At 41.3% G+C, this 15,976-nt stretch overlaps 1 protein-coding gene across 1 annotated transcript in view; it reads right to left on the minus strand.

Moving 5' to 3' along the window:
- The window catches only part of DMRT1 (doublesex and mab-3 related transcription factor 1), a 65,655-nt gene that overhangs the window by 1,729 nt on the left and 47,950 nt on the right, over positions 1–15,976 (minus strand). The gene's annotated exons all lie outside the window — the stretch shown is intronic.

A 15,976-nucleotide genomic window follows, 5' to 3' on the forward strand; every position in this document is an offset into this window, starting at 1 on the left:
CTAGTACTACTGCACAAAAACAAGGAATATGGAATTGAGGCTTAAATGTGTCCTGAAACCACACTGTTGTGCCTAAGTAAGCAGCTCCTCCATGCTTGAGACCTGAATGCTTGCAGACTCTGGGGACCTCTAGCACACCCGAAGTCCAATGAAAAAGAAGAGGTCAGGTTTGATTTCGACAGCCAGGCAAATCCAATGCGATTCAAGGAAAGTAAACCAGCACCATCTAGGTTTGGCACATCACTGAGAAAATGAGAAATTATCTCTCAAGAAAACACCAACATCCCATTTCTATAAGAATCTTGTGTTTCTGCAGTAACTTCCATTTGCAGCTCAGCTTCCTAATTTGTCCTTATTTTAAAGACTGGTTACTAAGAGATGGAAAAGACATTATGAGTTGACATCTCCCATAACATTTTCACCTACTTAACCCGTGATTAGAAAAAACGGCAGTTTCTGTTTCTTTCATTTTTGACATTGCCAAACCTGGCTCCTTGATTTAATACAAGTTGCTCCTTCGATGCATATAAGGGAAAAGTAAGGCTCTAATATCACTCTGACAAAGCAGACTCTATTATTGTCTTTTAGATCTGACATAAAACTTCTTTTATTTTTTTTTTAACCCTAGTGAATGGGATTTTAACCCTGTATTACATTTTCTCCTAGCTAAAATACAAAGAATACAGAATATAGAATGCAGTGCTTAGACATGAGTGAGTGACAAGATAATTAAGGCAACTTCCAACAATTTTTACACATCACATGAATGCTGCTAATGACTTAGTGCCTAATGACTTAGATGCTGCTGGTCTGCAGCATCATGTACTCCTTTGCTATGTGGTCAAAGGCACAAGGGCACAAGTAAACAGCCAAAGGCACAAGTAAACAGCCAAACAGGTCTTCAACATCTCCAGGCCTGAACAACCAGTGCATTGCTGGAGGGCGGCACTGCTTTGCACCCAGAGCAGGCTGGAACAGCAGTTACATAACTGGCAGTTGGAAAAAGCTTTTGATTTTTTCTAGCCCATCAACCAAGAAACCTGGAGTGCTACAGGACTGGAAACGCTCCTTGCGGTGTGCAAGAGCCAAGTTCTCTTCTGCCATGAGAGCATACCAGGCAATTCCTGATGCTGTGTTTCCTGCCCTTCCCTATTTAGTAAGTAGGGTTGATGGTGGAGTCCAAAGAGAAGTCCCATCTCAGTGTCTGGATGAGGATGCCACTTGTCTTTCCACTTCACTTCCTCAGAATCTCTGTCTGTGCTTGAGATTTCATCATTGCCTAAGAGCTCCTAGGACTTGAACCAAGTGCAAACATGTAGACTGGGGAAAGTAGGTGGAACAACAGAGGAACATTTCTGAAGCTCCTCCTGAAGATCAACTTGAGAGATGGGCTCACACCACAAGCACACCCACTGCGTGGCCTGGTTGCACCATACTCCCACAGCCTGAAGCAGACACCATGCACTATTTCAGATGAGTAACTTGGGAGTGGTTCATGTTTTGACTATACAGAATATCAGAACAGAGATGCTCTGTAGGTCCAAATGCCAATGTCGAAGGGGAAATCACCTACAGAAAATGCAGCAATTGTCACCTTCCTGATGTTTCTTACAGACTAGCTCCTCAGTGGTAGTTCAGGGCCCTAGCTTGTGCCTAACAAAAGCCACATCTATCATCAGGAATCACCTCTTTCTCCAAAAGTTATTACACAGTAATGTATTACATGTATTACATATATATTACATACATTATATATTACATATATAACGTATTACATATATTACATATATAATGTACCCGCATTACATAGTAATGTAATACATAGTAATTACATAGTAATGCAGGTAGTGTCACTTCAACAGGGCTGTCTCAAGGGATCAGCTCTCTGACTCTAAAACCTCATTCTGCTCTGATTTAGTAAAGCACAATATGTAAAGGTTGCTGTAAGCACTCTGTGTTCTCAGCCTCCAGAAGTAAGAGGGAAGCAACTGAGGTTGAAAGGGGATAATTTTTTGTTTATTCCTGAGTAGCCAAATGGACAAGAGGCTTATTTATTTTTAAAGGATTTGTTAATACTTCCAGTATGCGTGTGCCTGGAGTGATGGAAAGGTAAATTTTCAAATACTGAGATCTATAATCTCTGTGACAAACTTTCAGGAAGCTTTCTTTCTTTTCCTAAATGGAAAGAATTCAACAGAAAACCCACTCAACATGCTACAGTATGGATATTAAAACCCTACCACAGCAAAACTGCCACTTTACTTTTGGGATCTATGTTTTTAGCAACTCTCTGTTAATTAGTATAAATCTGGGGAATGAGACAGAGGGCAACTTTTTGGTAGACAGACAACCACATCTGTTTCTCAGCACATTAAGCAGTGGCTCCTAAGTCTTCTGGCCCAGTGGAGTTCCATGAATTTTTCCACTACATTCCAAATTTATCACAATTTTGATGGTTATGCAATTGGGCCTATATATGCTGGTCTCTGAATGTGTACAGGGGTATGTAACGAGAACCACGTAGATTTTAAAAATAACACAGCACTACTAAGATTTGTCTCTAGCAGATGAGAGTGCTACTCCTGTATCCAAACCTGCACTGCTTAATTGAACAGACTTCCATTACAGTCAACAGAGTCACCAAAGTCAAGCAAGGAACAGTGAGTATGTGCAATGCTGATGAAAAGTGCAAGATACTCAGATTGGGACCTGTAGCTATAAAAAGGCAGCAAAAAGGAAATAAGAATTCTGTTCCAGTGTTTTAATCACACAGCAATAAAACACAGAAGTTCCAAGTTCAAAGAAACAAAATTCATGTTCTTTTTGATTTAAGTCTATGAGTTTCATCTGTTTGAGGCTTGTGGCTGATCCTCCCACAGTTCTTACACAGCCCTTATCTGTGTAAATAAGAGTACAAGAATTGGGTCTGTGCCAGTTTTTAAAGACCATTCCTTGATCTAATTACCTTTTACCCTTGGGAAAGCACCCGAATAATTTTGAGCTGTATGAATCTGAAAAATTTTCAGCTAGTACCACACAGGAAAAGCAGCAGGAAGGGATCCCAGCCATAAGCACAAAACCTTACATCTTCTGACACTGGAAACTGCACTGACTTTTAACTTGAGTGATCCTTGAAATTCAATGGACTGAAAAGAATAATACACTTTCAGTGATGTGAGAAAGCAGAATGATATTCATGCTTGAGAAGTAAATATTTTCCCGAGTTTACATTTACAAAACTATTAAACTCTAAATAAGGAGCAATTTATAAAGATTTAAAGTTGAGCAGTACAATCCATTTTTAAAAACTCTTTCACCTTTCTTAGGGAAAAAGAAAATAAGCATGCCAGGCTCATATGCTGCTAAGGCCCATCCACTTCTTCGTGGTGTGCACACGTGTGTGAGCACAGCCATGTGTAGGATGAAGAGGACTGGAACCAGACTGCCACTAGAAGTTTGATAGCACGGGAGCATCACTTAAAGCATGCCTCAGTTTTTGGCATGAGGGTGGACAGGAACTGCTCTTCATGGCACCTCCTCCTCCAAAGCACTTTCCTTTTGCAAATACCACTGTTGTTTAGGCAAGCAGCAACTTCCACTCCATACTCCGCAAATCCCACATAAAGGCTCTTGAAAACCAAACTGGCCTAGGAAACCAGTGGCAGTCGAACCAGGAAGCAAGTCATACTACCTTCACAAAGGGCAGAATGAGAGAAAATGGCACTGGCATTCTCCTCAGGTTACCCGTGCAAAAACTGGCACCGGTCTTCTTGGTACTACTACAGGACATAGCAGGGTGACTGGCCATATTCTGAAGACAGGCTGACTCAGTGGCCTGGAAATAACCACAGGTCACTCTGTCCAAAAACACTGCCCAGTTTTTACCCAAGTAAATGGTACCCTGTCTCTCTCTACTGCTCAGATTGATCCCAAAAGGGCTGACTCTACCACCCACCATCAGCAAACAGCCTGCCAAGCTACAGCAACTACCTTAACACACATGGCAAATGCCTGACAAAGCATTAGGTCAAAACTCCAAACTAAATCAGCCAAACAAAATCCCTCAAAGGGTTACTGCTGCAAAACCAGGTACTCAGAATCAGAGAACTACCAGATTCATCTTAGTTGCTGTCTCAGCAACTGAGAAGACACATGAAAAAAAGAGAATGGGAGAAAGGCACGATTTTCCTGTTGGGGAGAAAGCATTAGAATGGCAGCAGGAGTGTCAAGATCTGTCCTGACTAGATGATCGTAAGATGGGCAAGATGCAATCTTGATGTAAACACATGCAGAAAGGCCAAATTAAGTTATCCCGAGCAATTTCCTTTCAGCTGCCTCTCTCCTTTGGGAGTGCTTAATCCTATGTTCCCAAATGTTCAGCTCCTTAAGTGGAGTTTAATTAAAAGGTCAAAAAGAAAATCTACCACTGCTGAATCTCTCATGAGATTCACTCCTGTGTGAATGCTCCATTTGAAAAAATGGAGGACGACTGACTTACACAAGGGTGAAGAAACTAGCATTAGTGGTAGCCTGTTCATAACCAGCCATACAATGGGTTCAGCCTCATACTCTGGTATTCCGTTCTGTGCAGATCTAAGATACCAGCAGTCAGGAGCCCATGGGTCCATGGGTTCCTGCTACAAGAGCACAGAGAAGCTGCAAGAAAAGTAAGAGACAAACTTGCATCAGCTGTTTTCAAGATTTCCTTTGAACCCAAAGATTCAAATTTTATAAAACTGCAGTAACTCACATTTCAGGATGTTCGCACTTGGTGACTCCCCAATATATTTTAGTTTTTTTCTTCTGCTCTGTGTGAAGTAATGTAAAAAAACCCCTGTGTTGCTATCTCCTTCATGACATTTCTCTTGCTCAGGATGAATGCCAGGATGAAGTGGTTCTTACTGATTGAGAATTCCTGCCAACATCCACAAGTGCATAAATGAGCCAAATGTTTTCTCTCCTCCCATTCCTCAGGCCTCATCACAGATCTGGACCAGGTGATAGCTCTCACAAGGACAAATTCTGGAAGCCTACCTGAAGCCAAGGGTTTCTGCTTGCTGCAGCTGGTATAGTATGAGTGCAGGCTTCTTAGCAGTTGCATGATGCATGACAAAGTTTAAGAAAAGGAGGCTGATACCAAGTAGTTACAAGGGGATAATGAAAACTCAGCTATTGTTATGCCTTAAAACTGAACTGCACATATTACATACATCACCTGAAATGTCATTGTGACTTTTGCTTTGATCAATATGTTATGGACTATTCTGTGCTGACCACAATGCAGACCAACTTGCAAAAAAAATGGGAGTGGTGCTCCCTTTCTGCTTTGCATGCTGGTTTTAACACAATGGAAACCTGTCCACTTCTAGAAACGTGCATCTGTGGATATTTTCCCACTGACAAGAAGTTACAAGAGCAACAAGAAGAGTAGTTTTTTGATGCAAAAATAAAAAGAAGCCTAAGGATCTGGAACCAAAACCATGCCCCATCTGTGTCTCTTAACACAGGTATAATATTTCACAGTACAGCCCTTTTCCCATTCTCAAACACCTATCTTTCTCACTAACATTTAAGGCAATTAGGATTATCTTGGATGCCCACAGTACAGTGCATTAATTGTGTATTTTCAAATAGACTTAATTCTTGGCATTAGGAATTCAGGATAAAAGGTAAAGATCTCAATAGAGATCTTATTCAGCATACTTTACCACAGATTATCTCATTCTTTTCCAGTTCATGCTTGTACTTTTAGCAACTAAGAAGGCACAGCTGTTACTGATGTAATTAGAAACCAGAAGCTGAAAAAAACATCATCCTGTTGACTCCTTCACCTCTGGTTTTAAATTCTCTTATAGTAATGTGTGAAACAATCAAACAAGGCTTTCCACTTCTCACACACCACCAGCTAGACTGGCAGGATGCAAAGACGATATTTGGGTAGCATAGGCTTTTTCTTCCGAGACTCTAAAAAGTACCTTGAAACTCTACCAATCTATTACAAAGCAACTGCCCTATATGCTTGCAGCCAGGAGGAGAGCAGTACTGATGGACCAACACTCTCATCAGCTTTAGATTCTGTGGCTAACTTGATGTCACTAAGCCGCTGCTGCAGGCTAGGAAAGGCAGAGGGTGAATCACCTCAGAGAAACTTCAGGAGGATCAGGTGAGCTGAGATGAGTACTCTTGCTTTGAATGACTGAAAGATGTGGAATTCAGCTGACAGAAGCTTTCTTTTGTTTTGGCAGAAGTGAATGGTTACCTGCCTCTTGTGCACACACTCACCACAAGTGCTCACTCTGCCCAAGTCAGGTCTCAGCAAGGTACACCTCCGCAGAAGCCTTCCCAGTTTATGTTTCACTGCCAGGAACCCTAATAGTTAGTTCTCTCAAAAAGGAAAACGTGATTTTAATGGTTTCCTATAGACTTTCTGTTTTGGAAGACACAATGCAAAATGTTCTCCAAGAATGGGACATCTGAATATAAAGCAGACATTTTCCACTGCTGAGTAACAAGGTAAAACAAGCACTTCTGAAAATGTTTTTTTGTGTCATCTCTAAGAGTAAACATTCTGCATAATTACACATAAAGCATGACAACCTCATCATCACAAAAGAACTGGGATGAAATCACAGATTTGAGGTATTTTTAACCTGGTAGTAACACTACCAAAAAAGGCTCATGATAAAATGCAAGAGGATTCTCCCTTTGCCCTCCCTAGGCATCCTCCAGACACTTACTTAAACCTTGTGTTGTTTTGTGCACACTTTTGCACAACAACACAGGGAATTACACTGAAGAACTGCTGAAACATGAGTCACTTTGGTTTTGTATTGCCTGTACTGCAGAGATGCACATGCCTCTCCTTCAGGCTGTGACTCTGACCAGCAGACCTAGTACTGGAGATTCTTACTGTGGTGGGGGGAAACAGTTTTCCCCCTGAAGTTATAAAATGGTAAAACCCCAGGGGGTGGTGACCGTTGATGTTTTGAGGTTTTACCCAATGAGCGCTTCTGCAAAATATAAACATATCACAAGCAGAATGGAAGAGAAGGTTAGTTGTAGTTGTTGTAGGAGAAGTAGCCATGTTGTAGGAGACAAGGAGAAACAGCAGCAGCCCCACTGGGAGCTGGGCTCCCCCAGCCCCCAGCGGGGGGGCTGCAGGGACTTGGAACAGCGTAATGCTGGGCTAAGTACCTGTGTCTGAAAGCTGAAGGAGTTTTCTCCACCGTGAGTGGGCAAACAGAGCAGCGGCAGAAGCAGCAGTGTCCAGAGATTGTGGCTGAGCCAAGAGATAACTGAAGAAGCAGCAACAAACATGCAGCTGAGCAAGGAAGACACAGAGTTGTCTGAGAGAGCCGAGAGAGAGCCGGCAGCAGAGAGAGAACTGAGTTCTACAGAGAAAGTTTGGGTAAGAACCGAAACTAAAACCCCAAACTCCTTGGAGACCCCTCCTAGAAAAAGAGGAAGAGATGGGATCTTACCTAAAAGTCTTAGAGTGCTACAGCACTGCAGAAAGAGCTGAAAAGCTCAAAGAAAGAATGCGGAGAGGGTGACCTTGGCCCCCCCGCTGCTTGAGACAGAGCACAGAGCTCTGTAGGGAACTTGAATCCCCTGAAGATAAGGACCGTCATGAAGACCCCTGCGCTTCGTGATATGACGTGGTGAAGCGCCCTTGTCCTGGGAAATGCAGCCCATGGAAGAGAAGACCCTCGCTTTAGACGATGGGCCGAGGGGCTTGGATACCCCCTCGTGTGTACTGGCACAGATTCAGCTGCAGCTGCTGCATGATAAGAAGAGAACCTGCTGCCTTAGAGACACTGCTGCTCTGAGAGTGAAAAGGGATCTTTTCCTTCTTCCCTCCTGGACTTTTATTTGGAGAAGAGATTTGATCCATTGTAAGTCATGGAAGAGATAGCTAAGATTGTATATAATGTATTGTAGTATTTATTTGTACAGTCATTGTAATATATTCCCTTTCCCCCATTCTGAGTCTCGTGTAGTGTCTGGAAAAACCATCTCACACTGGGTTGAGATGTGGGAGGGGGTTTGGACTAGGGAATTGGATTTTGGGGTTCTCAAACCATGACACTTACTTCCCTCAGACAGTCATAGTCCACCATGGTTTGCATGGTTGTGCTCTACACCAGAATCCAACAAAGAGAAAATGTTTTCGAAAAAAAGAAACCAAACCCCCAAAAAACCTTTTAAAGATTCAAGATTAGAGAGTAGCCACAGAAACATAGGAGAAGGCATCAATTTCCAGGGAAGTCACATAAAAAAGTGGCTGTGAGGAATGGAGAGTATTTGGACATCTGCCACCAAGTGAGGAACAGCAAAGAATCTCAGTGGAATGAAGCTATTTGCTTCATCACGTAACAAGACTGTGACAAAGCCGGGACCTTCTATCTCTTTATTCCTGAAGACTGGTAAAAGGCAGCTTTGAGAAAAAAATGTACTTCAAATACACTCTTTGGACTGTTTTTCTTATTCTTATAGTAATCAAAACATGGTCTAACAATAAGATTAAAACACATATATATCAATCATTTCTCATGAGAAATATATAATTATCTTGCTAGCTGCTGCTGTACAGGCCCACGTGTCTATTCCAAGCATTTTATCCTGCCAGGACTACACCGAATTGCTGTGCTATGAGATCAGAGTCTCAGGACTCCTAAGACTGTCCCATTACTGGGCACAGCAGCAAGGCATATCTCAGCACCCACACACCTCTCCTGTGTGGCCACCTTAGAAGCCAGATCCATTAAATGAACTGAGTTCACGGAAGTTTGTTCTTCCCCCCCCCACCCCCACCTTGTGAAAAAGGAAACAAACCATTCCAAAGACTGGAGTCAGAAGAGGCCACACAACCATGTGAACAGGCAGCAGCTCTTTGTGGCAAGACAAAACCAGCAAGCTTTTGGAAATCAAGTTACTAAAAAATCAGCAAAAATGCTAGCTCTAATGCAAGGGATCTGTTATGGTAGACAAAACAGATTTTTCACTTGCAAAGAGATTTATTTACTTTTTAAGTTCTTTTATAATGCAAGCTTCTCTGCAGGGAAGGGAGAAAACAAGGATCCGCAACTTATACCATACCAGTGAAAAGGAACAGGAGTTTTGTCACTGACTTCAGCATAAGCAACACCGTATCACAAACAACTATGCTCAAAATATAGCAAGCCAGAAGAAAGAAGCAGCCTTATCATTTACATCTGACAATGTAAATTAATCTGCAACTTAAAACCTCAGAAGGCTTTAAAATGCCTTAGCATTACCATGGCATTACTATTTTTAATATTAACTTTAATTTGGAAGCAAATCAAGCAGATTTGCAGTAAAACGCTTCAACAAGCATTGATGAAATACACAACACGATGGGTATACGCACAAATGCAGTAAAAATGTTGCTACTTATTTTAAAGTGAGATTTATGCCCCCCAAAGTTTAGGAACCTCGCACAATAAGTCACAGTACTCAAGTAAATAAGGAAAAAAGCAGAACACAAAACATTTTTGAGGTAGTCAAATAAGTTAAATGAAGTTTCACACAACATTAGGCTTAAGACAGACCCATTGCATTATACTGATATCCATTTCCATGAACACAATAGCATTATTAAATGCGGACTATGAAACACTGGTGCAGCACTGACCCTGGTCCTGCTCCAAGGTGAAGTGCCAGGTTCCAGCTGAGCCTGTGCCATCATCTGGAGGACACAGGCTGCACCTAATGATGCTGCTGCTGCTATTGCCAGCTGCATCTCCTCAGGTCAGCAGATGTCCTACGGCCTTGAAGATGCAGACCTGGTGGGAAAGTTAACCCAGCAGTGTCTGGCACTTTCTTCAGGATCCTGACAACAGCAGCCTTGCTAAGAAGGGCCAAACTGCCCTGAGGTCACACTGGTTATAGTATACAAGCTGTGGGTCAATAGGGCCTAAAAACCTTGGGGATTTTAGCTTCCTACAAGGGTAGTAGGTCACCTCAGTGCTCTTGTGCCATCTTTCCTTACTAAGGTTATTGGAACGGGTGCAAGCATAGCTGGCAAAGTTTCAACATGCACTTTCCCTGCCCTTGCTTGACATGGTCTCAAGTCCAGACGGTGAACTTTAAATCATGTTTAAGTGGCAGAAAAGTTCTAAAATAAATAAATACATTAACAGAAAATCAGACCTTTATTGTCATCTGTTGTAGAGAAAATTTTAACACAGGTTTCTGGGGTCTAGTGGGCCAATCCAGACACTGGTGGCTGTGTCAAAGACTGCCTGCCTTCAAGGAAACCACTCCAACACTACACCTCAGCTAGTTTTAACAGTGCTGAATGCAACCCTGGTCAATAGAAAAGTGATTCAACACTCTAATGGAGTGAAAGGGAGGAGAGAAAGGAAGTGAAAAGTGGAGCTCATTCTTGCTGCATCATATATCCCTGCTGCAACCCCCCACAGACATGGAGTGGAGAAGGGAGTCAAGGGCAAGGGCTGCAAGGCGCTTGCACTATGCAGAGCAACTGAGTACCTGGTGCTGTTCAGGGTCAAGGTAGGGTTTTTCCACTCTCTTGGAGGATGGGGAAAGCAGTCTTGCTCCACACATGTACCTGACAGGCACGGCAGTTGAATGCAGAAAGAAAAACAGATGAATTGATCCGAGCCGGACAATTAAGAGTCAGAGCTACAGAGGTCAGCCCCACAGCTGTGAGGGGCAATTATTTTCAAAGTAGGGGCCAACCCACATTGCTGTCTCCTAACTCCTTTCTAACTGCACTTTAGAAAGTTACAGTGTCATTTGAGTTAGTCCCTGCAAACATATCCAGGCAACATACAGCAGACACCTCTCAACAAGCCAGTGTTATTTCACTCCAATGTAGACTCTGTTTGCCCAAACCTACGTGCAGTGTTTATGCCCTGGAAAAATGAGAGATTCAATCCACAAAATTAAAGACCGTGAAAGCACTTGTGATTCAAGAAAGTGCTGGGACAAGACATGTTGGTAGAGATAGCTTCATGAACTAGAAATCCGTATTTATCCAAGGGAGGAAACAGCAAAACCTGACATAAGCTAAGTCCTGATTTAGAGTATCTACGAGATTTGAAACTACATTTAGGGATATGCAGCTAGCTCAAATCTGACTTAGACTGAAATTTATCAAAATTTGTTTTAATACTCAAAAGCCAATACAAAAAAATTGCTAAAAAATCTAGTGTAAACAGTTGTTCCAGAGCGGCAAAATAAAACCCTACTTGCAGTGTCTGCAACTGCTCTGAGACAGAATTTGAAAGGGAAAATGATTTATAAATGAACAGGAGAGAGCTCTCATTCATTTTTCTTTTATGTCCAGAAAGGAAACAAAACTACTGGCCAACTGGACTAATAACATTGTTTGAGTTTCAGTAGTCTAATACATGATTAGTGCCACGCTTGGAGTAAATAAACATGCTACCCACAGCATACAGGGTGTGATTCAGGCCTTAGGCAAATCGTCTACTGTGAAACATAGCTGATTTAACAGATACCGTGAGATTAACATCAGGCATAGAGCTTTAAAATTGGCATTGTAAAATTATGAGAAAGTAGAAAATAAATGCAAAAATATAAACGCTAGTGTTAAAGAAACTAAATTACATTTTTTTTTATTTCAAAATGAACCTCAGGGAGTCCTGTGTTTAACCTGGCTCCTATTATTTACTGATATTAAAATGAATCCCAACAAATTAAGCATTCAATTCTGAACATACTTCAAAACCCATCTTCAGATCTTGTCAGACTTTTAAGAGATGCGTATTTCAAAAATAAATGCTTTCCCCCATCCCTTTCATACATTTTTAAAGTGAGCTGTAATCTGTGCACAGATGCTTTCAGCTTTTGTCACATCGAATCTGTGAGTGCCAAGCGGGGTAGAACCTTTTGTAGGAGAGGTGGGGTACACTGCAGAGACCACCGTGCATGTGGCTGGGACACAACGGGAATGTGCTCAGTGCCAGGCAACCAGCGGGCAACCACGCTGGCAGCAACCACCAGGTCACCTCAAGTCTTCTCCTTAAAACACCAACAGCACTAAAAAGTTAAAGAAAATGCTGACACCCTCCTAATTGCAGAGAGTAGAGTGGAGTTGCTCTCCTATTCTGATTACTCACAGTATAATCTTATTTACACATGTGGAAGCAGTGAGGGGAAGTAAATACTTTTACAGCATGCAAAGCAAGTTCACTGGCTTTGCACCGGTATAGCATGACAAGTCTGGTATTTTTCCAATTTTCAATTCTTTTTGTGTTCTCAGTACTGCAGGCTACCAAAATGTCACAAGCAGAAAGCAGCTATAACACTTGCATGTCTGATCTACAACAGGTTTGGAAGAAACGAAATGTTATTTATTAGAGCCTATTTAGCTCTGCAACAATTACCCTTCAAAACCCGAAGGAGAACAATGTAATTGAAACTACATGCCTTCTTCCCTGAAGAAACCTCCAACAGCCTCAGGCAAGAGCTAATACAGATGTAGTACAAGGCATTAAAAGAGTGTTGGATGCTGTAGCTAGCAATTATCCTGGTATTTAAACAAATCTATCGCTCATCAGGAAAGCATTTAGTGCAGTAGTCAGAGCGAGACAGGCTGACACGGAGCACAGCTACTTAACTGTCCCCTCCAGCGATTACACTTTCTCAACCTGAGAGTCATGTCAAATTAAACAACTACACATTGACTTTTCACTTCTATAAACATTAAGGTATGATTGACAATTCCTGGATGCTGCAAGATAGTCATTAAAATCAGACAACAAACAGTTAGCTCATTTGTGGTGTTTTTCCCCCCTATTCTGAGCCATTTCCCAACGGACTATTTTTACAGTGCTCTATAGAAAACATTTTCTCTGACTCTTTGCAGGGTCACTATAATAAAATGCTACCACGACACCTTTTGTACGTGTGTGCAAAAACAACGTATAACTAAGTCACTTAACTTGGCATACAAGACACTTTATTTTTTCCTCTTAGCTTCAGCCCACACTTACCTATTTAATTAAAATTTGGAGACGTCTGGATAGCAACAACTGGATGCCAACACTGCACTAAATACTGTTAATTTGGCATCTGGAGTATTTTTCCCAATTCCTGCCGTAACTCATGGAAATCTTTTTCGGTCTATGTACAGCAGACACTGCAAGAAAAGAGTCAGCTGCCAGAATGGGAAATTGAATTACAAGCTCTACAAAAGTGTTCTGAGTACATATTCATAAAGACCTCAAGCTTCCTAAGGCTGTTACAGTGTCCCTCTAGCAAGGCACTGTTCACTAATATCTGACGACTGCGGCTTAGTAAAGTTACTAGAAATCGAGCAGATACATAAAGCAGTCAAGGTTGTGCAGAAATACAACTCTTTGATTTTATATGCAACATTCTGGTGCCTGAAACCGCCTGACAGTTTTACTATCTACCCCTCTAATTCAAGCCACAAAAGTAACATAAAATATGCCTAAACTTTCCCCTCTCAAAATAAAAGAAGTAAAAGAAATTTCATAAATAATGCTAAACACTTTTACCACTATCGTTGTCACCTTATCCTCTGCCCTCCATCCTCCCTAAGAAACCTCACTGGATCCTTTAAAGCCTCTGGTAAAGAAGTGAGTGAGATTACTACTGTATCATTAAGCTAATTATGAACACAAGTAACACTAGAATGCTATTGGTAGGCCTGGAAGCCTCTGTGTTTACATGATCAGTGAATCTGAAGCTTTACCTTCATACCAGCTGCAGCAGACTGAAAGGTAAATTTTATAGTGTAATTTTTTTTTTAGAAAAATGTAATAAATTAACTAAATAAAATCAGTACTAATAAACACATTTGTGAAAACTGTTCTGAACTAGAAAAGTATGATTTCACTGCAGGATTAGCACTTCCAGTAAAAACAAGCGTAGGAACTGAAAACAGCTGAGGAGGACAAATGAAGTATACTTGCTGGTAGTAACAAGTGCAGTCCCACTCCTTTTTCCACTTTTGAACTATATTTAACACCTGAGCACTGGTCTTAGAAGTCTAAAATTAAATATAACAGTATTTCAAATATTATCTCTCTCCCTCTGGTTTAAAAATCAGGCAATAATAAAACAAAAATACTTCAGTGAAGATTCCAGAAAATGCCAGCTCTGTTTCAAATACAGAAGATAAAGCAGTCACAACAGTGAAGACTGTGAAATATAACTTAATTCCCAGGTTTTGCAGTACAGCACTGAAATAAAAACATCTCAAGAAGCACTTAAAAACTTTGCTGGTCTATCTTCAATATTTTCTGTCTTTTTAATCAGTTAACCACCAACGAAGCACCAAACTTTCACTGAAGCAAGTTACTGTCCTTGTCTGTATGCCAACCAACACAGTGTGCTTTCCACTTTACGCAGCTATTACTGTTTAACTCCAGGGATATTTCTCAGACTACCAGATCCCAAAGGCAGCAGATTTATCTCTGAAGACTCAAGTCTCATTTACTCATACACAAAATGTCTTGGTTATATTTTGCACTTGACTTTCTATTTATGTAACTGGACAAAGGCACCTATTATTTTATCTTATTCACAATGACCTTGTGTCCACACTGCAGTTGAAAGGACTAACATAAGCAGGGAGAACATTTGCAATCCCAGCATACAGCCAGATATACAGTAACTTTTGTAGTTTCTGTATTTTAAAGTTTCTACCTAAGTTTCCCTCAAAGCTTCATCTCCCAAGCTCTAGGAGACATTCATACACAAAACCCCACCAAACCAAACCCCAGCAATGGGTTTTAGCTCTGTTTCAGTGGTTTACCAGCCAGCTGCATCACCTCTACATCTCAGCAGCAACCTCCTCCACAATAGCTGCTCCTGCAGTGCTTTGCCTTGCCATTATTGTCTGCCCCGTGGGGTGCACCTGTACAACCCCATTCTCCCAATGGCAGGACATCAACTGTATGTAACACACTCACCTCACAGGTCCTCAGACCTCAGAAATTTAATGTTAGCCTCTGCTACAACAACCCTACAAAAAACCCCTATTAACCTAAAGCAAAAATCCATTAGGAAAATTCCCACTCTACTTCTAGCCAGGGACCATAGAACTATGATATTCAAAGAACTGTATTTTTCAACAGCATTTTTTTAAAATAAAAGGCTACTCTGGTGAAGAGATAATGCTAAAATGCAGCACTTCAACGAAATACTGAAATACCTATTAGGAAACAGCATAAAAATAAGACAGGGTCCAGCCAGAAAAATCTGTATTTGAATGTATGCAGTCTTCATACGCACAATGTGCCCATAGCATATGTGTATCCCTATATCCATGTATATCAATATAGGCATCCACACACAAGTGCAGGTATGTGTAGATTATATATATTATATATATAAAGCTAACTTTCAGTCCTCAGAAAACAAAAGCTATCCCCATATAACAGCCAAATTCCTACATAACTCAATTTCGACATCTCATCTGGTGTGAACTGCACTCATTCCTAGTGTAAACCCCAGCGCGCTCTGCAATGATATACTGTAATGTCACATCGCAATCTGGATTTACTATAAAGGGCTGCTGACGAGTTTCAGAGCAGTAAACATTGCTGCGAGGTGTATTTCACACTGAGCTGGTTTTTATGAAGAACACTTCACCGCCCAGCCACGGCACCCAGATGATGAATGGTGAAAGATGCATGACAAGCTTCATCATTGTTTGTAAATCTTAACTGTTCCTGCTCACTAACTCTGCAGGCAATTTTCAAAGACAGCGGCCGACAGAAGGACAGCACAGCTTTCCTGAAGGTTATTCAACTTGTACTTGGCCTAAGATATGCCTGCGAGGAGCACTGGAAATAAACTCATCGGTTACACTGAAGCATAGAATTAAAAACATTTGATGGGCAGGCACACTAATGGTTGCTAAATTAAGAAAGCCCATCAAGTAGCTGTCAAAGACTGAAACAGTTAATGCTTTATGCATTCTAGGATTGCC

Source organism: Pipra filicauda, unplaced genomic scaffold, assembly GCF_003945595.2.
Source record: "Pipra filicauda isolate LSUMZ 115617 unplaced genomic scaffold, ASM394559v2 scaffold35_size7292922_pilon, whole genome shotgun sequence".
Lineage (NCBI taxonomy): Eukaryota > Metazoa > Chordata > Aves > Passeriformes > Pipridae > Pipra > Pipra filicauda.